Below are 25,110 nucleotides of genomic sequence, written 5' to 3' on the forward strand. Positions count from 1 at the left end.
CCTAAGCATCCTGATGCAGTATGTCTTATCTGTGCTTATCAATGCAGTCAATTCAAATGTTAGTGAGATTTAAGAATTGTTTAAAACTTGGCTGGCTCATTCAGTGATACTCTTAAATTTCATAGTCTGTTTAATGTGGGTTAGAAAATCATATCAAATCATCAAGCTCATCTCATAAACCCTATAGAGAAAGAAATAATCACTAGAGAACCAATTTGATATCAGGTGGCTATTGAATTAATTAGAACAAGAAAGATGAGTATAAAATTTCCACTAGAAATAATTTCTACATAAATCAATAATATCAGTAATACATTGATCATACAAGGAAGCTTGGTTTTATAAACTCCTGCACTGCATGTTGTTTCAGTTGAAAACTTAAAAATGTTTTTTCAAGCAATTAAACAAATATTTTTGCTCCATGTCACAGTGTGTCATTAGAAAACACAAAGAAAAGTCTAATGCTGTCAATGATACAGTGAAGTGACTGCATAATTTTGAAATATGAATATAATACAAGCATGGGCTTTGAAACCATTTTAGTTAGGTCCTGTGTATGCCATCTTGAGTGCAGTGACATTTTCTGAGGACTTTGAACTCAGCAAGGAAGTATTTTGGCCACATATATAGGCATGGAAATACGTACTTACATTTTGGTAGTTTTTATAATTCTCTACTGAAAGAACAAGGAAGGAAAATACTGTCATTTTCTCATTTGAAGGAAAGGAATGGAAAGGGCAGACCAGAACAGACCAGAAACAGACAGATTTTTGAAAGTGTGATGATAAGAGAACTGCAGAGATGGATGATTTTTACTTTCACATTTAAAAATCAGGTATTAAAATTATAATTGTGTAAATAAATTTATATTGTTCTGATACCAATGCAAAAGTGAAGACATAAATAAAACCCCCACCATTTTGAGTCAATCTGTCGGCTTTTTTTAGGCTAATGTTTTGGATTTTTAAAAAATTGTAAAAATGTACTGGGTTTCAGCCAGCCATTATATATTCACAGAACTGACAACTGGCACCTACCTGCCCACTTCTCATGTGGAATTGCCCATTCACCAGGCCACTGTACTCACAATGCTCTTTTTTCCTGTTGTGTCCCCAGCTCCTTCATATTAATCACAGTGATTCATGTCATGTCAGGCCAGAAGAAACTCCTTGCTATCAAGTCCTGTATGTCTTGTGCAATACAGAGCTCTGGTGGATGTGCTGACCCTGGAGATGTGCTGTGTGGAGGCTGTGCCAGTGGAGGTCAGCTGCTTTAAAAACACATGGACATCTGAGGCTGAGAGGTTGGCCCTGAAGTGCTTCATGTTATTGTACAAAATACTCTTTAGAAGAAAAAAGAAAGATTGAATCTGCATTTATGCCTGCCTTTGATTTCTCAGTTTGCCACTCTGTAAGTCCTGGACAGACAGGCCTCGCAGCAAATATGGCCTGCAGCAATAACCCACACTGTTGACAAACCATGTCAGATGTGGCAGATCACAGAAAAAAGCTAATGTATGGACTGTGGTAGTAATCTGCTACTGAGAATATCTGCTCATGGCATTTGCAATTTAAAGATATCCTGGCTTCTGGGAACTTTCCTCTTTACACTCTTGAGTGTCCTCTCCTTTCACAAACTTTGGTCATTACCCTCTATTTTGTCCTCTTCCTCTGAACTGTCAAATTGCCTTCAAAGAAACATTAACAAAAGTTCGTCCAAGGGATTCAGCTCAGGAGAATTCAGTCCCTTATGTCTAGGGCAGAGCATGTCAGTCCCAGCATTTTCATCCTCTACTCTGGTCATCCTATGGTCTATTTGAAACTTTGCACACTTTGCACCTCTTCATGTAATGTCTATTGTGTTCTTATTGCTGCTGAGAGGGTGATCATTAAACTTTAATTTCCAAGTATGACTTGCTCTGCTATGTGTATCTCCTCAAATCTCAGCAAATTGCATCTTCCACCCCAGTTCAACTGGGGACACATCCAGTGGGGAGTGTGAGCCCCTCCTCCACGCGGGCTGGCTCTGCCCTTAGGGCAGTTACCAGATGGGCAACAGACTCGTGACACAGTTCAGGTGGTCTGTACTGTACCAGGGAGATACCCAGAGTCAAGAAGGAAAGGTCCACACCTGATGAGGATGACTGCTCAGAAAGGACAATGCAAACAACATGGGAATGGTGAGTTTGGACCATTGCAGGGAGAAAGGAGGGGCAAAAAAGGTAAGTGAAATGGCATGAGTGAAAACACTGACTTTCCCATGGAGTATGGAAATGTCATGGCTGATCCAGATAAAAGTTACAAATATTAATTAAAAAATAATCTGGGAAGCAACTTTGGGCAGAGTAAGAGGTTCCAAAGCTTTGCATCAGGTGATGATATCACTCTTTGTATGAACATATTTTTTCATTGGAAGGAAACACTGAGTATTTCATACTGCCACTAAACCTGAGAACAGTTATTGCAGTACACTGGAACAGGCACAGAAACATGTAGACAAAAACCCCTGTTAGTTTTATACAGTCAAATACTTAAAGTCTCTACTAGAAGCTGGTTGACTCCCTGGTTTTCACACAGGGCTTACCCACAGGCAGTGAATCAGGCTCAGTGTTTTGCAGTTGCATTCTACCTTTGAACTTGGTAATTCTCTCATCTCTTAATCTCCTTTTCTGTAGGAACTGGCAGCCTGCCTGGCTTTAAGCAGCAGCTCAGGCAATGATTTTGAATTTTTTGTGGTGGGCGGGTGTTTTGTTTTTGGTGGTTTTGGTGTTTTGGGTTTTTGGGGGTTTTTTTTTAGTTTTTAGAGCACTGCTCGATCTTGAATTTTGGATCTCCCTACTGATATTAATTTGCAAATACAGGGAAGATACAGGGAAGAAAACATGTTACAGTCAGTCCAGTCTGTCTCACAGACAGATGCAATTATTCCCCAGATTCCTATGAATTGTATGATTTCTTTGATTGGCATTTGGGAAAAACAACAGTGACAGCTATATATCACAGCTATCTATTATGGCATGCTGAACAGTTATTTCCAAGGATCACAGCTGATCCCTGGGATGTTGCATACAAGATTCAAGGTATCTGTCCTCTGATTAGATGTTGTGCTCTGCTTCCTCCTGCACAGAGGTGGCAGACACAGGTCAGATATGTCCATCACACATTTGGGCTGTCCTTCAGGTTCTCCCTCCATGTTATAGCATAAGTTTTTGATGGCAGGTTTTTAAGTGTATGTTTTGAGATGTAAGAGAAAATATGGAACATCTGTGAGTTAAATCATAATTGAGATCTTCCTTACTGAAGCCACCAGGTTTTGAACACTAAAGCAATGGGTTTTGTTAAGGAAGTTCATTTTTTTTTTTCCTCTTAGGCATCTGGGCTCATAATACTTTCCCCAGACTATTAAAAAATAAGGGGAGAAATCTTTTATCACACTTCTACTGTGGCCTCTGAAGGACTTTGGCGCATTGCTGCTGGATAAAATCTGTCTGCTTCCTGAAATACATCCTGACTTTGATGTGGTTCCTGATTCCATCCATCCAGTAAGGTACCTGATCATTTTCCAAGCAGTGCAGAGGAGAATTTTCAAGGGTATGAAGAACATCTACATCACTCCTGCAGTATCACATGAAGTACACTCTTAACAGAAATACTGTGGATGAAAATAGCATTGACTGTACGAAGTCAAAGTGCTTTTGACCTTGGGATTTACTTTCCTAGTCTTTAATGTTCCTGCTCCTTTAAAGTGATAAAACTGTACAAAATCCTTCACTATTTTTTATTTCTCTTTTTTAACATAATCAGCCACATATCAATGGTGGACATAAAAGACATCAGGCTCACAGGAACTGAAACGTCAGCCTCATGGGAAGGTTTTTGTTGCTAACTCTTCATTATAGGAATTATGAATCGACAGCTTGAGGCTTGGGGATGATACAGAAGTTGCTTAGAAGGGAGAGATACAGCAGTTACTTAGTAAGAATTAGCTTGGATACTTGTCCACTTGGAAACTTGGAATTTTCATTGTGATTGATGAAGGTGTTGAACAAAACTAGTCCAGAAGTGGTCCACACTTGTCCTTATCTTAAAAAGGGACTGTGTTTAACAGTGCTTGCTTCTTGCTCCTTATTCAGCTTTCAATCTGTTAGAAGGCCTTCACTGCAATCCTTTCTTTAATATTTTTGGGCAACAAACCCAGGCAATACAAACTGTCCAGATGCTGGGACTGACAGGTGGATAGTGTGTTTGGTTCTAAAAAATGTGTGTCCTGTGGTGATGCATGTCTTGCCAAGTGCCAGGTAACCCCAGCACAGCAGGCACAGTAAAAGCTGTTATTGTTGTGGAGCTATGAAAGAGGGCCAGTGACACAACAGAGGAGACCTTCATTGAGAAGAAGAAAGCTTTATCTGCCATCCAGAAAAGGAGGGAAGTGGGCAAAGAAAACTGTGGGGTTGGAAGATGCAGCACGTAAAGTGAGTTAGAAAAGCAGCTGCTGTCATTTACTGATGTGCAGGTCCCAGTCAGCCTCTCTGGCACTGTCTGAGGAACCCATAAGGAACAGTAGATGAGCAGGATTTGCGCACTCTGTAATAAACAAAAATAGTTATTAAGAACATTTTTCCTTTGAAAATTTCAAAGCCTTCATGCTGTGTCAGCTGCAATGGGACACCACCTTGAGATTGAGACATATCCTACCAACAAAGTGAACAATCCTCCAACATCCCTAATTCCAAATATTAGAGCTTTGATTTTTTTTTTGGCTATGCTAATTGCAGATAACATAAAGCAAGTCATCAGTGAGAGATGGCCTGAATACCCCTTCTCTGAAAAGGGTAAGCAGAGATCCAGCCAAATAGAGTGATTTTTTTGAAAGAAGCAGATTTAGAAGGATGCTGACATTGATAATTCTTTATCACACACATCTGCACAGATTGATAAAATATGAAAAATGGTGAAAAAAGAAGTCAAAGGCAAAAGTCTATGAAATTCATTAATCAATGATAAGGAGTGGAAGGATATAAGACAAATGAAAAAGCACAGAATAATGACTTTGACACTTTATCATGTAAGACCGGTATATTATTTCATAGTAAGCAAAAAAAAAAAAAAAAGTAAAAAACAAAGAAAAGGTTTATATTAATGCAGTTGACTCCTTCTGGCATAAACTGAGGAGTGAAATAACTATTCCTGCAACAGAAAATGGGGCTTTTACTGGTGACTGGGTGGGCAACAGTGGAAAGGTCTCAGCACGTGCAGATATCAGTGATGTAATAGCCAAGAAAGACAGAGATACAGAAACCCATAAGAGTAAATATTGTTCTGTAGTTTCCATAGGGTAACTGTTGGCAGCCTAGAGAGGAGATTGAAATTATGTGTGGTTCAAAAGATGGGTGTTTCAAGAAAAAATATTAGTCAAGGCTTCGAAGAGTTGTGTGAGAGAAATAAAATTAACAAAAGGTGTGTATTAGAATACTCCTACACCTGTGAAGAAGTTTCCAATGGATTGGTACTTGTGCCCAGATGGCAGATTGCAAATTAAATTATGTGTTTTAAAGGTAGAAAGAGATCACCACTCCTTTAGTTATGACTTCTTGCATAATATAGCTGCAGACTTTCATTCAAGAAAACCTTTTTAAAAAAACTTTTTTAGTAGTCTTAGGATTTCAAATAATTGAGAAACCACTACCTTTCTGTTGCATAAACTTGAATTATTATCTGACGCATACCATGAAGGACACATACAAAATAAGAATGGCATGGATCTACTGGAAGAAGTGCAGAGAAGGGCCCCAAAGGCTTCCAGAGGCTGGGAGCACCTCTCCTATGAGGACAAGCTGAGAGAGTTGGGGATGTTGAGCCTGGAGATGAGTCCCAGGATATCCTACAGCAGCCTGCAAGTACCTATGGGGGGGCTATAAGGAAGATGGAGAGGGACCTTTTACAAGGGCATGTAGTGACAGGACAATGAGGAATGGCTTTAAACTGAAGGACAGTAGGTTTAGATTAGATATGAGGAAGAAATTCTGTACTGTAATGGTGGGGAAACACTGGACCAGGCTGTGGCTGCTCCATTCCTGGAAGTGTTCTAGGCCAGGCTGGATGAGGCTTTGATGACCTGGTCTAGTGGGAAGTGTCTCTGATAGTTGCAGGGAAGTTGAGCTAGGTAATCTATGAGGTCTTTTCCAACACAAACCATTCTGTGGTTCTTATCAAGTTGACATCATCCAGTTTTAATTTCTCACTAATAGAGGCATTGCCTCTATGTAATATGAAAGTTCTACTAAATAATTCTATTTTCTGAAAAAAATGAACCTGTGCTCATACCCTCCAGATGTTTACTGACAGGAGGCAAGTCATATTCAGTTGTATATGAAATTCAACAAAAACATTTCAAAAATATTAATGTTCCACATTGTTGTATTTGATAACTTAGTTGACAGTGTTCAGTTCCTGGAGATAAAATAGCTTTTCTCTCTTACTTTTTCTTTTTTTCTTATGTAAGTTCTCTCTTGGCCTCTTGTCCAGACTTTCCTTATAGAAAAAAAAACCAACCAAAAAAACCCAAAAATCACCCCCCCCCCCAAAAAAAAAACCAAAAAAAAAAACCAAAAAAACCCCAGACCCAAAATAGTTTATTAGTTCATCATCCTGTCAATATATGGTGAAAACTTCCTTTTGTCAACATGTTTCTGGGTGACATTTCTCTCTGAGTCTGTAACAGTGCAACCAGCAAAACCTTCCTACCTAGGATGCATGAGTACACTTTCTATGCACAGAGGGTAAAGAGAGGGATGTCTAAAGTAAAGTAAACTAGGTTTCTAAATCTAATACTACTCTTTTTGCTTTTTCTGGAATCATCTTCTCCACAACTTGTTGCATCCATTAGAGTCGCAAGCAAACAAGTCAGCAAACATCTTTGCTCACTGATTATCTTCTCTGATTATCTTTCTCTTTAGAAACATGAACAACAGAAATATAAAATAATATAATATGATGGATATTATATATATATATATTATATATATATATAATATATATAATATATATATTATTATTATATATAATAATGATATAATATAATATAATATAATATAATATAATATAATATAATATAATATAATATAATATAATATTATATTATATTATATTATATTATATTATATTATATTATATTATATTATATTATATTATATTATATTATATTATATTATATATAAATATATAAATATAATATCTATGTTATATTACCCTGTACCAACCTTCTCTGCCTGCCCTGTCTTGCACAGAGCACAAGTGAACATGACTCTCAAATACACCTGCTATGCCATCACACCTCCCACTGACACCTAAGTGCTGAAACACACCTTCCTTCCCAGCCAGCACCACCTTTCTCCTTCCCTCTTCCTCCCTCATCTCTCTCTGCCCTGCACCACAGCTAACTCTGGCCCTAGCCCCTTCACACCTTGGTTCCTTGCTGCTGAAATTCCTCTTGAAAATGCAAGCCCTGGAGAAATTTAGTCAGTTAATAATAGTACTTACATAACTAAGTGGATTAAAGTTATATCTTTTTCCTATTAATGTCTTATTTATATTTGAAAAATACGTAGACCAATCAGAAAAGGAAACCTGCCAGTGATATGGCCTTGCTGGCAAGGCTATTCCTCTGCATATCCTCAGAGATTATAGGCAATTCCATAGAGGGGAGTTCAGATAAATCCTATCCCTCAAACAGGAATCACCTTGAAGGTCTAAATATCAAACAGATTTCTTTAGAAGACAGTCTCAGAATGAATCTCAGAATGCATAAGGAAGAACTTTCAAAAAGTGTATTAGAAGGAAAATATCTGTATTTGGATTACAGGTTAAGAACGCAGTTTATTATTCAGTGTAATTTAATTGCTTTGTTACTAGGGGACACCCAGTCACAAAAATGCCCCACAGCAGCTCTTTACAGGGGAAAGATATGAATATGAACATGCAGCTGAACTCTTCCATTTGCTGCTGGATGCCCAGATACTAGAAAAGGGAACCACAAACCCTGCTTGACACACAAGCCCCTTCTGGTAAAGGAAAGCCCTTGTTTATCTAAATACCCTTTTCTGGTAATTTGGAAGCAGCTGCTAACCACAAGTGTTTTAATTGCCATCACACTATTTCCATTACTAATTTTTGAATTGTTCCCATCTCTCTATGGATGTGTTGCAAATTATTATAATTTGTTATGATGGACAGCATTAGAATAGCATCTATTAGCACTTCTATAGATGAAAGACCTTCCTAATGTCTATTAGCAGCCCCTGCAGGTGATGACAATGATGGAGGGGAGGTACACCATCATACATCTACTATAAGCAGTAATTCAGCCGCTGAGTTCTGAATAGTTAGTTCTTTTTTTAATTTGTCTGGGTTTTTTCCCCCTTTTGTTTGTCTCTCTTCCAGACATAAATATTGAAATGTGTAAGTAAACTCAGTCATCCTAAAATCCCAATAGAAAGAGTCTGTAGTATTTTACTACATTCAAATTTATTTTAAAATCAAGCATTTTGCAGACAGTGAGCTCCTCATATACTTAATGCTAAATTTTGACAATTTGTTTCGAATATTAAAGGGAGCAAGTTAGGATTCTAAAAGGTAGCAGGAGGCCTATTACACAGTGGGTGGCAACACAGAGTGGCATAGGAGAGAGCTTCTCTACAACCTTAGTGACCCCTGCAAGCTGCAAAAATCAATAAGGGAATCCAACCAATTAAGGGGTACTGAGAAGTTTACAGGGGCTGAAAATGGAACTGAGGATACAGCCATTGATTTATTGTCATAGCGTGTTCCCAAATAATAGATTTATAATGCCATTGTTTGCCACTGGATTCTTTTTCTTCTTTAAAGTAATCAAATACCAGGCCCTCTTCTGATGCAGGTGCATTAGGTAATTATCCTTATGAAAGGTGCTTTTGTCCTCCTTGCTATTTAAAATACTTGAAGATTCACTTCGAACCAAAAAAAAAGACTGGAAACAGCATATGGGTCAGCAGATGAGAGCATCATTCTCACTTCATTTCTGTGTGGGTGGAGGAAATGTAAATGCTTTTTAAAAAAAAAAAAAAAAGTGTTTCCTGCTATCACTCCTTTGATAGTGATAAATACTTTAGAGAGTATTCTCCTGAAAGTTGTTATGGTCTTGGATCCATGCAGAGGATGGCACTAAACCTTGCTCACTTCCATGACATGTCCATTCTCCTAAATGACCCAGCAAGTGTCACACCTAATCCCTCAGCTGTTCTGTGCTCCTGCTCCCTCACAAGACTCCTTTTTTCTTCTATGTACCCAAAAAAAAGGTGGTTTCACTCTGAACCAAAGGGAACATCCTGCAGCAAAGGAGGTGTGGGGCTTTCAGGACTCTCTAATTACAACAATACAGGACCCATGACTTACTGCAGGTGTACTGGTCCAGGGCACTGGCTGTCTGATGCTCATTTCAATGCACATCACTGGTACAGGGCTTCCCCTTCTCTGTGTGTTTGGCTTCACACTGCAGAAATCTGACTGCTTCAATTTTCATGTTAAATAGATAAACACTTGAATGAGGAGGCCCTTCCCTCGGTGTCACAGCTGTGCTATGCAGCAGTGACAGCTGCTTGCAATCAAGGTATGGAAGTCAGTACACAGGGCAGCTGCCTCAGTTTGCTTTGAAATACACCCATATTGTGGAGAAATGTTCCAGAATTATCTCATGTTTCAACCTCTCTGGCATCCCTCCTGGCTGTCCATTTCTTGGACAATGGAATGCTTCAGCACAGCACAGATACTTTCCTTAGAAGGGAATTAATTTATGTGCAGCCTTCCTTGTATCCCCAAACTTGAAGATTATATGAGATACAGCTGAGTAATTCAGGATCACTTTGGGAAATTAATGGTTCCATCATTTGCAAAAGTTTCTTTCTCCACTTTGTATTTCATTAGAAATGTCTAGTTCCACCAAAGAGGTAAGACACAATTGTGTGATCCATGTCTCACTACCCCCTTTACTCTGCTATATCATAAGGGACTCTGAACCTACATCAAAATGCAATTTCTACTCGAAACTTTTTCTGAACTCTGTTCCTTCTGCTGCCTTGCCCATGTCCTTTATCTTCCCAAACAAGATCTATCTGGGAATGCAATTTCTCTGTCTTGCTAACACAAGAACAGGGTGCATATCACACATCATAGCTGACAATCTTGGTACAGATAAATTTAATTATTTAATCCTCCTTTTAGGGAGAGGGGCTATGATGGTATTGGAGAAGCAACAGAATGAGGATAAAGGTAAGGCTGGGTTTCAGAATGAGGAAAGAGGAACAGTGAGAGGTCCTTAGCACAACTGCTCTGCTGCTGTGTGAAAGAGGGCAGTTAAGTGCTTCTGGGGAAATATATCCAGGTGTTTTGAAAGTAACTGCTTCTCTGCCAGTCTTGGCATCTTCCTTCCTCAATGCCAGCAGTTGCCATGCAGGGCTGGAGGGCTCAGCACAGTCAGAGCAGGCAGGAGGGCCATGGCTGGCTGACAGCCTCACACCAACCCAGGCAATTGCTTACCTTGTCTTTGTGGGTTCTGAAAGTTGCTCCTAAGGACACAGAAAGTGCACAAAATCAAACTTGTGTGTACGGAGATATCACCCTACATAATACAGTTTTCTCTAAAAATCAATCTGAACTGTTTGCAGACCCTTAAATTTTACCAAATACATGCAAATTCTGTTTTAAGGGTCTAGAAATCACTTTAAATTACTTTGGCTATTATGATGGAAAGTGCTGAAGATTACTTAGTTAATCTTTGCAAACACTTTAAAGATAAAAAGTGTCAATTGCATGCTACTAGTACCAATAAATATATCCTTACATTACTGATTTTAGTAGAGATACCTGCATTTCAGTTAAAGCTGAGAAAGTAAAGGAGAAGGAGCACCGTTGGGTGAATTGTTATCAATTGCATTCCACTGCTTTGCCTTTACAGTCAGCTGAGATTTTTTTTATTCATCTGTTTCCTGATTTAACTATGTGACTCCCCCAAAGCCAGGCATCATCACAATAAAATTCTGATGCATTTCCCTGACAAACTTATCCTTAAATTGCTTCTTTATAACTTACTGAAATATAACCATGCAGAGTCAGTTCACTGATCCCAGTGACACTGAGGAGTTTCAGCCTTGCTAGCAGCTAAGTGGCATTAATGCAATGCTGAATTTGGGAAGCAATTTATTTGCATGGAAGAGCTCATTGCTCAGCTGCAGTTTGAAGTCTGTGGAAATCCAGCAGCATCTACTGGATGTAGAGGCCCATAAGCTTTCTATTTTTTAGTTTTCACAGAAGAGCTAAAATAGTTGCCATATACTAAGTAGTTTCACACAGCCTTTGTCCAGCATTGGCATAATCCTGTTTATAAAAAGACAAATAAATTTGGTCATTTGTAACATATAAATGAACAGAAAAAAAATAAAGTATCCCACATTCTCCCAAACACACAAAAATAATTAAACCCACCTCTTGAAATACAAATATTTTACAAAAAATGGGGCTACTTCTTGTTAAAGCAGTTCAGGGTTGGTGATACTATACAAAATGAACAGGCATAGCATATTATACTTGGCTTGGTGATATCATACGAAATGAACAGGCATAGCATATTCCTGGTGATGAACTATTTACTTTTTTTTGCTAGATATTAATAGTGGTATACTTTTTTCCAATTAGAATGATAATAGCTATTCATTTAAAACTGTCTTAACATGACTGATGCAATTTCATATTGGCTAATAATATTCCTCCATTTGTTTCTCACCTATTTCTGTGTTGCCACTTAGTGAAGCGTGACCCTGCCAGATGTGCCTGCAGAACTGAAATGAGTGCACAGCAGCAGTGAAAGCCTTGCAAGCCCTTCAGCTAATTGACATTATTATGTGTGCAGGAGGATGCAGGAGTAACAGCAGAACAGCAGTTTGTTTCTTCACCAGACTTTCACTGCAAAGCACAGTCATGGTATTGACAAACTAAAAAGCCTTTGTCAGGAGATATTCCCACTGGTTTAGTGTGAACTTTTAAAGATTCAAATTCTTTATTGACAAGAGGATCTTAATCTTTACCATATTTACATGTTTTATTAGAATCCAAGCAATTGTCCTGGTTGGGATTATGCAATTTAACCTTATTTGGATACACATTTTGAAAGACAGGGCATAAGAATGATACTTTCCTCCTTCCACACACCCCTCCACATTCAAAGGCTACCTTATGGGAGAAAATGTCAAATAAGACACAATTTTTTTAAACCAGTATAACATACAATTGCCTAACTTAAGAGACTTTTAAAAATATCTTAGACAAATAGCTAGCTTTTACTTTACATTACAAATACCTGTGGATGCTGATGCTTAAGTCCAGAGGGATTATTCACTTTAGGCAGCAGCTCCTCACAGAGGCAGCCCTCAGTTCCAAGGCTGAGGTGGGTCTGAGTCCATGCCCATGTCTCAGAACTTTTTGGTAGCACCTGGAAAACAAATTTCTTTACTACACGCATTGCTTTGCTCCAGATATTTAGACCAATAATGCCTCAAGAATACCCCACTGGTGAACCAGCTGGGAAATTGTCTAGTCCCCTGTAGAGATAATGCATTGCCTTTACTCTTGCTGTGGTGCTCAGGGAAAAGAGTTTAATCCTCAGACTACTTCCTTTCTGCTCAATAACTTCATGTGTTTCATGTGGCATGGGCACCAAAGACCAGGAGTGCAGCAACAAACCAAGTCCAAACATGGCTGAGTGCCATGGAGAGGATGAGTTGGATGAGGCATTGGTTGGACATGGATGGGGCAGCCACAACAAGACAATCCTGCAGCAATCCAGGATGACCTGACTGCTACACAGATGCAAAGGTGAGCAGCTGAAGTGCAGCAAACGGAGCAGTTTTGAAATCAAACCTTTTTTAAGTAGGGAGAGTAATAATCTATGGAACAAAACTTTACATATAAAATATGCTGCCACCACTTGAAAATGTAAAATCTTGCATTTCTTTTTGAAATATTTGCCCTGCTTCCTCCAGCTTTTGCAGGTGCTATGATTGACATTAATGATGGGAAGTACTTTTCTCCTTTGCAATGTACAACAGCAAACACAGCAGTCTTGCCCTTACGATAGACTGGTCTGTCAGTCCTGTGACTCCTACCAGTTACATCTCAAAGTACTTTCAGTTTTTCATCTATCATTTTCCTGACATGAGGAATGAGTATATAACTTCTCTCTTTTTTGGCAGGGAGAGTGGCACGACAGAAGCAGTGGGTGCTGGGGGCCAATTTCCATGCTGCCCACAGCTGGTGGCCACTTTGGGCATTCTCCACTCAGGGCTGATCAAAGCACCTGAGATGTTCCTGCAGAGCCCAACTTCTGCTCTGTTTCATCCTAAAGGGAGACACTTTGCAGGCTCTCAGATTACCTGCATGGTAGTGATGATTAGCTTAAATTGCAGTCTCATGGTCAAACCACAGTGCTGATGGGGATACACAACCACTAACAGGGCACAGAAATGCCCCAGTCCAGGAGAAGCCTTGACTTTGATAATAATCAGCACTGGGTCCTCAAGAAGCAGGAAAAATCACATCTTGTGATTCCCATGGCCAATTGTGTGACACTTTGATATGGACTTTGTCTTAATCAGTTTTGAGATGATAGCAGGATCTGGCTAATCTCTAGGACTAATATGGTTTAAGTCAGTTATGTAAAAAGAAAAATATTTGCAACACTAGAAATGCTGAAACATACGGAATATTATTTCTAACAACCTGAAAGAAAAAGTTGCTAAATAACAGCTCTTGTCTTCTCTTCTCTTTAGCAAGGCTATTCTTAGTCTTCATTTGTTTTCCAAATGACATTATTATTCAGTAAATAGAATGTGAAGCCAAGGAATTGAAATTGCTCAGTTCCTGGCAAAATTTATTCTCATCTTGCTCAATAATCATGATTATAATGATTTTATTCATAAGTCATATTAAGTTTTTCCCTATGGTAAAATTAAATGCAATGGAAATTGAATGATCTGTTCCCTAAATGCAAAACTAAAAGCAATACTTCTTGCTCCTACATGAAGCAGCTATATTTATGCTCTGGATAGTCAATGACTGAATCAGAAATAACTATTCTGATGAACACTGGCATTCAATTCTTCCTTTTCTTTTTGTTTCATAGTAGAAGAAAATGTCAGTCTAATAAATTAGAGCATTGATATCTCTATCTATGGAGACCCCAGAATGTCATAAAGATTGATACTAAATGGCTGGGTGCAGAGTAATCAATGCCATCTGGGAGATCAGAATCCAGAAGTCAAACATGACACTGAACAGATTGATTTGTGTCATGTTTTATTATAAAACATGTGCCATCAGCTCTTTACACTTCCATCAGACTGAAGGGGACCAACTTTAGGACTAAATTTGGTGTGAACATTGTGTTGAATTGGGATCTCCTATAAAACCAAAGGCTGGAAAAAATTTGCTGAGATTTTGGTTTAGTAGAAAGTAATTGGAGAGAAACTGAAAATCATGCACGCAAGAAAGTACCTGGGCCCTGAGGTTAGCATGCAAAATGAAAGCATCCTCTTGGTTCACTATTGGCTAGTGAAGATATACTGAGATGTGCCAGGACACCTTCTGAAGGAAGCAGGCTAACTGCATGAAAGCCAAATAGTCTTTTCCTATTGAAGTGAAGCAGATGATTTTTGGAAGAGTACGGCAAGAAGAGCACACTCACTTGGGGCTTGACACCATCCTAAACCTGGCAAAGAAAACAGAGAACAAGAAATAGGCAAAGCTGCAAAAACTTAAAAACCTGCAGCCTTGGGAGATGAGTGACTGATGTATTTGCAAAAGGCATTACAATGTTTTTGCTTATATTTTGCTGTATTTGCTTGGCATTTATGAAGGCTCAGTCTACTGTGTTTATACTTGTTACATACAGTAAACTGTGAAGATTTGAGGGAAGAAAACTTAATAAATCTGCTAAGACTCTATCTAAAAGATTCTGTCATAACAGTGGCAGCATTTACCTGAGATATCAGGAGCATTATTCTAGAGAAGTGCTCCCATAAAATTTATGGTTGTGATTTCCAGCAGCTCACCAAACTTAAAACAATTTTGATAATGGTTGAATATTGTATATTGCTTTAATTGAAGCTATGGCATGTCCACAACACAAGTCTTGGAGAACAAATGTCCTCACCAGCATTTTGAAAGCAAAATTAGTAAAATGCTGAGCATAAAGAGGTCGTTTTGTCCTATCCAGGTGTTGTGGTTTAACCCCAGTCAACAACCATGCACACACGGCCGCTCACTCCCCCACCAGGGATCGGGGAGAGAATTGAGAGGGTAAGACCTGAAAAACTCAGGGGTTAGCATAAAGACAGTTTAATAGGGAAAGCAAAATATGTGCACACAAACAAAACAAGGAACTAATTCACTTTTTCCCATGGGCAGGAAGGTTTGCAGCCATCTGAAGGAAAGCAGGGCCCCATCATGTGCAATGATTACTTGGGAAGAAAAATGCCATCATTTCAAATGTTCCCCTCTTCCTCCTTCTTCCTGACAGCTTCATATACTGAGCATGATGTCATGTGGTTTGGAATATCCCTTTGGTCAGTTTGGGTCACCTCTCCCAGCTGTGTCTTCTCCCATCTTCCCATTCACCCTTAACTTTCTTGCCAGTGTGCTCATGGGAAAAGCAGAAAAGGCCTTGGCTCTGTGTAAGCCCTGCTCAGCAATAACAAAACCTTCTCTGTGTTATCAACTGTGTTCAGCACAAATCTAGAACACAGCCCTGTACTAGCTGCTGTGAAGAAAATTAACTCCACCCCATCCCAAACCAGCACACCAGGTTAGCATAAGACAATAATAAAATTTTACTGGAGAGAAAAGCAATATAACTAGACTTGCTACATTGTGTCTGCCTCACAAAGCATATTTTCTGGTGTATGCTGAATTTTTCTAAAGTTTTGCCACAGAGATCCTTTTTAGGATTACTTTTTGATAGCTTGGGAAAATCGATGCCAATTTCCTTGGATAGTTTGAGACAGGAGGACTTATTAAGGTAGCACAGGAGCACACCACCACGTCACCTGATCTCCTATCAGTAAACACAGTGGACAGAAGCAGCTCTGGCAAGGCAGATGTGGGCCAGCCCCACCTGAAATGTGTGGGGCTAGGAGGCCACTTAACCCCTAGGGGCTGAAATGCCCAGGGTAGGCAAAAGGAAACAAGGGATCAAAACCATCAAAACCATCAAAACCACACTGGGCACTGAGCAGTCCTCCAAAAACAATAGCTTGGTTTGCTCAGGACTCTGTCTTTTGAACATAAACCTAAGCAAATAATGACATCTATTTCTTTATTAATATCTCTCTCTTGTTTAAAGTGCACTAGATATCAAGAATCCATGCCTGTCTAGTTTATGCTGAACTTATAGGCAAAGGAAAATGTGATCAGTGCAGAAACCATATTCTCCCAAATAACAGAACTAATCCTGTAATTCAACAAGAGCACCATGGAAGCAGCACATTTAAAAGAAAAGGCTTTTATTAATGTATTTTCATGTATTTGCATGCATATGGGTACATAGTATGTGTAAAAGCTTATGCTGATTTACACCTGGCATGCCTGTGGTGTACCAGATAGTCCCTTGCAGGAAAGAATATGTCCTCTTTTTTTTTGCCATGAATTTACCTCTTGAACTACAGATGGAAGAACATTAAGATTTACAAAGCTATTACAACTGACATATTAAATTTCATGGGGATGTGTATTTTAATTGATAGCCATAAAAACAGTGCAGTAAAGGTTATATTGAAACTATATTTGGAAATCACTTTCATAACATCACTTAATTCCTCTAGAAGATATTTTTAATCAAAGAAAATCTCTGCTGATATTATTACATATATTTTATCTGAAAGTGACCCTATTTTGTCTTGTAACCTTCTCTTATGCATGATTCAACAAGAATAGGAACTCATTTACTTCCCACAGATCCTTTTACTTCATATATCCTGCATAGATTTTCTATCCCCAAATAGACCAACGCAAGAATATAAATGCTAGCTATGATACACCAGAATCCCTGCTCAAAAAAGAGCTGGCATGTAATGGTGCAGCTGACTACAAAATGTTAGAAAACTGTGACAGAAGGCTGATTTTTTCCTCCTGTTTTTGTAAAATAAAGATTTTTTCCTCTTGTTTTCACCACTAAAAATAGAAGAATATAAAGGCTGTGCTTTTTAACTGTGTCATGTCTCTCCCCAGCTACCAGTGGAAGCCACATTTTGCCATCAGCACAGTCTGTCCCTCTCTGCTATCAGGCATCCGCAACCTGAATAAAGGTATTGTGAGAAACACCAATTTAAAAACCTCCCTAGGCTGTGTAAGAGCATCACCATTTCAGGGAAGTATAACAGCTTGGAGGGTGATTTGACTGGCAGTGATTGTTACTCTTTCAGTCTGTGTTTTCCCTCCTCCCATATTAAAACACAGTCTGTTCAGCTGTGCTTGGCTGTGGGAGGCTGGGGTTGCAAGGCTGCAGGGCTGTCTGTAAGGGTATCTGCAGGAGTGCCTGGGATGGAGGTTGTGGGGATGTCTACAAACATGGCACCTTTTCCCTTTTTTCAACATGACAGTTACCATATTCATTAAACAACTTACCCAGTAGTCAACAATGAACAAGTGTGTGTTAAGAAATGTATCCATATTGTTCATGGAAGCACAAGTGTTAGAAGCACTTACAAAAATGAGACAGGTGTGAAATGGGAGCCCTGGTAATGCTCATGTTGTTTTACCATCAGTGCTCTTGCACAGCATGTGCCCTAACCCACCTGTGCTCCAGATCCTGGTTTGAGACATCGGGCTGTGCTAGTGACACACATGTGCAAAAACATGAGTTTGCCAGTAAGCAAATTTAGGGAGAAAACATGGACAAAGCAAACTGCAACAACCTGATAAGATCAGATAATTTCCAGGCAGCATCAATAGATCTAGACATTGACATACATGGTGTTGTGAATTTAGACACCCAAAAGTTCTTGGATAACTACTGGACAATGGGCTTGTCAAAGTAGTTCAGCTGAAAGGGAGGAAGAAAAATGGCTCTGGCCTGAATATGTTCATTGGTTTCAAGGTACAAAAAAGAGAATATGTGACCAATTTTAACAGTAGAGGTGATTACGAGCAGGGTGAGTGATGCACCATAATCATAGACAACCTGGAAATGGAATGAGCAGGGAGGTGATGTGGTCTGCTGATGACACAGAGTTAATAATAAAAAAAAAAAAAGCTAGGGCTGGTTGTTAAGAGCAGCAGAAGAACCTAAATGTGATGTTGGACTGGGCAAAAAAAAATTTAGGAAATTAGGTTGAATTCAGATAAATATAAAGCACAATGAAAACTTGTATGACCTGACAAGCAAAAACTTGGGCTATAAGTACCATATTAAAATTGCAAAGCCAAAGCTCAGCAGTCAAAGAAATGCACCCAACATGAAAAATTACAAGAAAGGAACAGAGAACAAACCAGCAAACATGGCTGTGTCTCTGTAGCAATGCATGATGTATTTGAATTTCACTTGTTTAGGTAGTTATGGTCCACAGACTTCTGCTTACAGGGAACATAATGGAACTGGAAGAAGTTTAGAAGAAGGGAAATAGGATGGTTATGGATAAAATGCAACTTCCATTTATTACACTAGAATGCATTTGCTTAACAGTAAAGGAAGGAGTTGCTCTCTAAGTGCACAAGTGTCCTGGACAAGGTGAACATAACAGTGAGGAAAAAGTAGATGGACTTCAGATGAAAAATTCACAGGCCCAAAGCAAATCAAATAAGGGGGCTTTTCCCCCATGATGTAGAGTAAAACTGCTATTCCCTGCTGCAGCATTATGTCTTCCAAGTGTCATTTCCACAGAACAAATGAGATAAATTCCACAAAGAAAAATCCACTGACAACGTGAAATATATATTTATTTGTCTCTCAAAAAGTTTCAGAGGTGTAATTTTTCAGAGGCTTGAATGGTAGAGCTTATTCCAAGCTTGCCCTGTGCTTTTACTGCTCTCTAGCTGCTGGGTAGTGCTCAGGGCAAGGCCCTGGGCTGCCTGTGGTTGTGATCTGGCCACTGCTACCACTCTTGTCAGAAAAATGTTGAACAATAAATACAGTTTCCCACGTTTTTCAGTAATTATTTAAATACAAATATAAGAAAATAATTGAAAAAGTGGTAAAGTGACCAATGTCTTACCATGCAGTAGTGGATCCTGTGGTAGTTGCTGTCCCCCTAGATTCTGTCTGGGAGATACATATCTATCTATATGTTTTGTTCATCTGTGGTAGGCTTGAACATGTTGACCAGTGGTCAGACTGACCAAACAGGGACTTTCTGTGAAGTTAACCTGCAGTGTTCAGCCTGACAAAGAGGTCAAAACTAGTATTTTATAACCAGCTCTGCAGCTCTTCTCTGCCAGCACAAAACTGATTGGAGCCTGGAGGACCATCATGCCCATATTAATTTACCAGCTAGGATAAATGAAAAAATTTTGCTTGTATAAGATAACCAAATTAAATAATTGCTGGCCTTTACGCTACTGTTTGCAGAAAGTGCACTGGGGCTTTGTTATTCGTCTGTTATTTCTTAGGATTAATTCAGATTAATCTGAAAGCTTCTGAAACCTTTACATAGTATTACAGAGATCACGCCAGTTCATCAGCAACTTTAGTCACAAGTTTTTTGACTGCATAACAAGTATATATTCTTCCACTAACCCCTTTGAGAACTGTACTTCCAGTGAATTAAACACATAGAGGCTGAAAGATTCTGAAAAGTAGAGATGAGGGGAAAAGAAAATAAACAAAATCGAGTGCCTGCTTACTGACTTCAGAAGCACATGATCTCCCTTTGGTCCCTGGTTAAAGGCCAGACAGTCTTGGTGAAAACACATCTGACTCAAAAGAGGAACCTGAGCACTGGAAAAATGCATTGTACAGAAAGACACAAAGCATTGTGACACACCATTTGGGGGGAAGTGCATGGATTAGATATGAAGAAACAAGTGTTCTCCTGAGGCTGATGTTTTTAGTCATCTTCTGGAACCACATGCTGCATGGTATATTTAGCATATATGTTATCTTACAGTTCTGCATTCAAAAATCTTATAAAAACACATCCTACTAAATTCTGGTGTTCTTTGCTAGTAAATAATTATATCCACTTACAGTTGTTTTCTTGGTGTATGTCTTCTTTAAAGGTTTGTGGCTGACTAAAGCTTCCTTCTTCAAAAAACAGACATTGAGAAAACAGCACTGCCAAGAAATCCTAATCAAGATTTAGAACTGCCTGTTGCTATGGAAATAGCCATGGCATCCAATATGACTTCTGCTGGGCTAAAAATAGGTTGAAAAAACAAGAAAGTCTGGCCTGAGTAAAATAAAACAACAGAGTATGCAAATTGAGTGAATTACATCAACTATGCATTAATGGGGAAAATTTAGCCTTTATTAATTATACTTTCATTGGCTCATTTTTGTGTGCAGGCAGAGGAACTGACTCCCACCAGGCTAGGTGAGAGCAACATAGAGTACCCCAAGTACCCAAAATGAGTTCACTAATTTGCTGAGTACATGTTTAGTTGGTTATATCTGCTCACACTCAGCATTGCTGACACTAAGGGTTGGGAAATCATGACTTAAGGCTGCAAAAAATAATGCAGTATTTGGAAAACAAAGGCTCCCTGCTCCAGGGCACTGTGTGAATGGGGACTGCAGTCAGGGCTCCTGATTATTCTCATGGATTGGCAGGGCCCCATAAGGTCTCAGCCCCACAGAAAGCCTGAAATTTCTACATCCCAAATTAAACCAGGTGCACTGCACAGGTATCTTCTCTGTCCCATCAAAGTCCAAGACATGTTGTCTGCATCTCCAGTCCACCCATCTGATACCCCCGCTGTGACAGTTCTGTCCTTTCAGCTCCATCACATCCCATCCATTGACTTAATTTTGAACTTCTATTATTCAACAGCTGTGCCACTCAAAGCATCATGCTGCAAGGAAAAATTGACCACAAGTTTAGGAGTAGCAGATGCTGATCCTGAGTCTATTGCAACATCAATTCTTGAGACTCTTGAGGCCTTCTTTTGTTTAGTTTGGTCCCTAGTTAAAAGATTACTGAAGTTGAAAATACAAATTATAATTTGTGCCTTGCAGGTGAATCAGGATGATTTGAACCTCTTTCTGGTTCTGGGTCTGGATATTTTCCACTCCAGGTAAATTTCATCACTTTGACAATGCTCAAGAATGTGGAATCGATTTAAAGATGAAAGCTCAGATGATGGAACAGGAGCTGAATGGCTCATGCCAAGGATTATGTGTAGCACATCCATTTTGGGGCTGTTCATAGACATATGGAGATTATGGGTACAATGGTGACTGAATTCTTTATGGAAGTGGCTTTACAACACTTCCACATGCTGGGCAGGATTGCCTAGCACAGGTATAGTGCAACTGCATGTACAAAGTGCAAATTCTGCTTTTCTGTCTCCCCTGCACATGAATATCTGATTTTAGACCTGAGCAATCATCTGGCTGCTGCAAAACCTTGCTGCAAAACTATATGCTTTTGGGGAAAAATGTGATATTTGATGTACAACATGGAAAAACCCATATTATACAGGGTGCTTAAACCTGGTGCTGGGAGGTGGATCTTGGAAATCTTTGGACTGTTCATTATGAATCCAAATCTTAATATCCAGCTGATCCAATGCAGCTCTTTCTAAGCCATCTAATGCCAGTGATGACTACAGTGGACTAGTTTTAAAAACTAGAACAAATTTTTCTAGTTATTTCAACTGAAATGTTCACCTTTTAATTTAACCTGATATGGCCTCAGGATCAAAAAATAAACAGAAAGCGTTAAGTCCGATGTTGGTAGAAGGACATGCTCTAAAAGCCCGATTATCCAGATGGAACAGATAAATCTGTTACTCTTTCTCTAAATATCAACACTGCATAATTAGCAGCTGCTAAAATAATGGAAGCCAATTGAAGAAAAACATGGTATAATCTACATTCATTTATTAAATACCTTATGTTTCCAAACAGAGCTTTTCATATTTGCTGCAAAACTTGGTAGCTTCATGCTTTACACAACTGAGCAAAGATGACAGCACTGAAATGAGCTATTACTATTTCCATCAGGAAGATATGGGGAACTAGTCTGTGTCTTTGAGGTGAAAATATATATTCATCAAATAGAAAAGCTTTAAAAAGCAGCACTATCTAAGATATCAGCATCCCGTCTCCCTTGGAGACAGCTAAACCCCATATTTATCTAAATTATCTTGGTAATATGACAGAGTGATTGCTCACTAATGGTCAGTAACAGTTTTCTTTGTCATTTTCCTAGTCATTACCTCCTCAGAATGAACTCCAGAATAAACTGCTGATGCATCGTGACTAGAATATAAAGCTTACCATCACAACAGAAACCATTTCTATTAAACTCACAAACCTGTACATTGGACTTCTGACATTTTCATTTACAAAAAATAATACCGCTCTGTTACAAACTCTAGAGATGAGCTCTAGATGAGCCTAGAGATATCTTATTCTTAAAACAGAAGTAAAGTAATATTTATTTTGCACAGCTGTCTTCTATTATCTTTCTTTTCTCCTCACAGCTATTCATGCATGGGAGCCACATTCTCTGCAAAGAGCACAGCTCAAACCAGGCTAGCTTTGTAGGTACTGTATTTCACAGCCTGTTCAGCTGCATGCTTTAATTTGGATGTTTAAGTCTATCTGCCCTTTTTCAGGAGCTGGAAAGAATCACTGATTACACAGTCTGCCCGAATCTCATTTTCCCTGCTGAGTCTGAGAAAAGCCCTCACAGAAGGCTTGTGCACGTGGCAGCTCCTTGACTCCTTCTTCTCCACTCAAAGACTGGAAATTTTCAGTGCTGACATCCATTGTCTTTATTTCAAATTAAATGGAGCTGATTTTTTGAGCTGCCAAGATGGAGGGGACAAAAAACTCACTCAGAAGGAGCCAAAGTGCTGCCCTAGGAAGCTGCCTGACTTTGACATAGTGCATCAGCCTAGAAAAACAACATTAGGGTGACCATAAAGCAGGATTGTATCTTTCCCAGTGCTACAACAAATGGATGTGTACTGATCCTTCAGGGTGTCCTAAAAGCCAAAGTGCTGGGGAAATGCTGTGGAGCTCTTTCTACACTGCACTATCTGACTTTCTTTTCTACAAGAGACAATCCTGTCTGTTTGATGAGCAAATGGTCACTGGCATCATGGGCAGCCACAGAATGACAGAGGTACTTCCTCCTGTGTGCTGTCAAATACTCTTCTAACCTTGCAAAAAAATTACACAAATAAGCTATGTGTATAAAAAGCTTCCAATACTACTTATAAGCTCTGATGTAATTAGGAGGGAGAGAATCACAGCACACTCTGACTCCTAAGGAAGTGGGACCCACCTAGAAAGTCTGATATTTCTAAGTCATTAGGGCACAAGGAATCAAAGAGATCAAATTTTTATTTCTCTTATAATAGGCTACCAAGCCGCATGATTTCCCTTGAAGTAAAGAAAATTCTGTTTATCTTTGCTCCAGTGCTTTGGGGGTAGGAGCATTTGTGACGTTATCAGGCAGCACTTTTTGGAAAAGCTTGGATGCATTAATCACTGCCTATTCTTGGGGGTCAACTATGAAAGGCACCTCAGGAAGTTCTATGCCTTCTTTTTCTTTTGCAAACGATGCACCTGTGGATTAGCTAAACTGAGGACATGACCTGAACTCCATGGTCATGAACTCCAACACTCTGTCTGACCTGAGCCCACGGTCAAGCTGACCTCCTCCATGGTCCCAACCTGAACTCCATGGTCAAGCTAGGTTAGCAGAGAGCTCAGGGAGGAGCAGCCCTGGGCTGGGCTTCCCTGCTGAGCCACATCCTGGGGCTGAGCAATGCTCCCCTCAACAGGGTTTGGGCTTCATCGTGACAGTGGATGATGCAAAACACTTCCTGCCAGCAGCTTTCAGGCACAACTTTGCAAGAAACACAGATATATTCTTTCTTTTTTAAAGGGAGGGGAAAGACATGAATCTGAAGTCTGACCATGATTAGATTTTTCAAGTCCAGGTTGCTTCATTCCTATTGCCTTCTCTAGAACCCAGTGATGAAGATTTGTGTATTTCTGTCTATGTGCAAAGAGTAAATCTCCTTGGCAGGCAGCGTATTTACCTGATAGGGCAATGAAGGACTGGCACAGAAAAGAAACATTTTTCCCTGACAAAGTCTTGGTGCATCTCTGTTCAACTTCTGCTTTCTTATTTTCAAAAAGCCATCTACCATCTGAGTGCAAGCAGTCTCCTTGAGGGCTAAGAAGCAAAAAGGTGAATTTTTCACTTGCTGTGAATGGGCCATGAGGATAGGACTAGGAAGTTGTCCTGAGCCTTATGTGTCCTGCTCCCATGGAGAGAGGGAGTTATGCCTTCAGCATCTACAGGAAGAATTCCCACTATACCATGGATTAGCATGAATTTGTTATCTATTAATCTGAAACTAGATTAATTTTCCAGATGTAGGGTAAGAAACACAATAGGAACCTGAGAGTGTAAGATCCAATAGGCTGAGCTGGACAAAAGCTCAAGTGAGCTCATTGCCATATCTCCAGTACCCAGTATTGCATAAGTATCCACATTGGGCATTTTGTGGCAGCAGCTGATCCCACAGTTTCTTTATGGATTCTGCAGCAAATTGCTTCATCTTTTGAGACTTGCTGGAAATGTCATTTAATGTCCTTTAGTTGATTTTTCGTGAGAAACAGTCACTACCTTTTCACCTTCTCTATATGTGTCTCTCCCAAGTCAGGAGTTTTAATCTGATCTTATATGGAACATATTCCCACAGACAAGATTTGAATGCTAAACAACTAATTTGCAAATCAAGTAACGTAATGAAATGTTTTTAAATAAAGCTAATACGCCTCAGAAGAATACGTATTTTAAGATGGAGATCAGTTCAGATTGCACTGAGATATGTAAGATTATTTCCCCGTTTG

The 25,110-nt window shown here is 39.3% G+C and overlaps 1 long non-coding RNA gene across 1 annotated transcript; it reads right to left on the reverse strand.

The window, feature by feature from the left end:
- Positions 1-23,849, reverse strand: LOC146768130 (uncharacterized). Its single transcript, XR_014950934.1, has 3 exons — positions 20,260-23,849; positions 9,429-12,516; positions 1-4,583 (listed from the first exon to the last, which is right to left on the reverse strand). It is a non-coding gene; the product is annotated as an uncharacterized LOC146768130 (long non-coding RNA).
- Positions 23,850-25,110: the final 1,261 nt, after the last annotated feature.

The sequence above is a fragment of the Lonchura striata genome, chromosome 2 (assembly GCF_050655825.1).
Source record: "Lonchura striata isolate lonStrDom1 chromosome 2, ASM5065582v1, whole genome shotgun sequence".
Taxonomy (NCBI): Eukaryota; Metazoa; Chordata; class Aves; order Passeriformes; family Estrildidae; genus Lonchura; species Lonchura striata.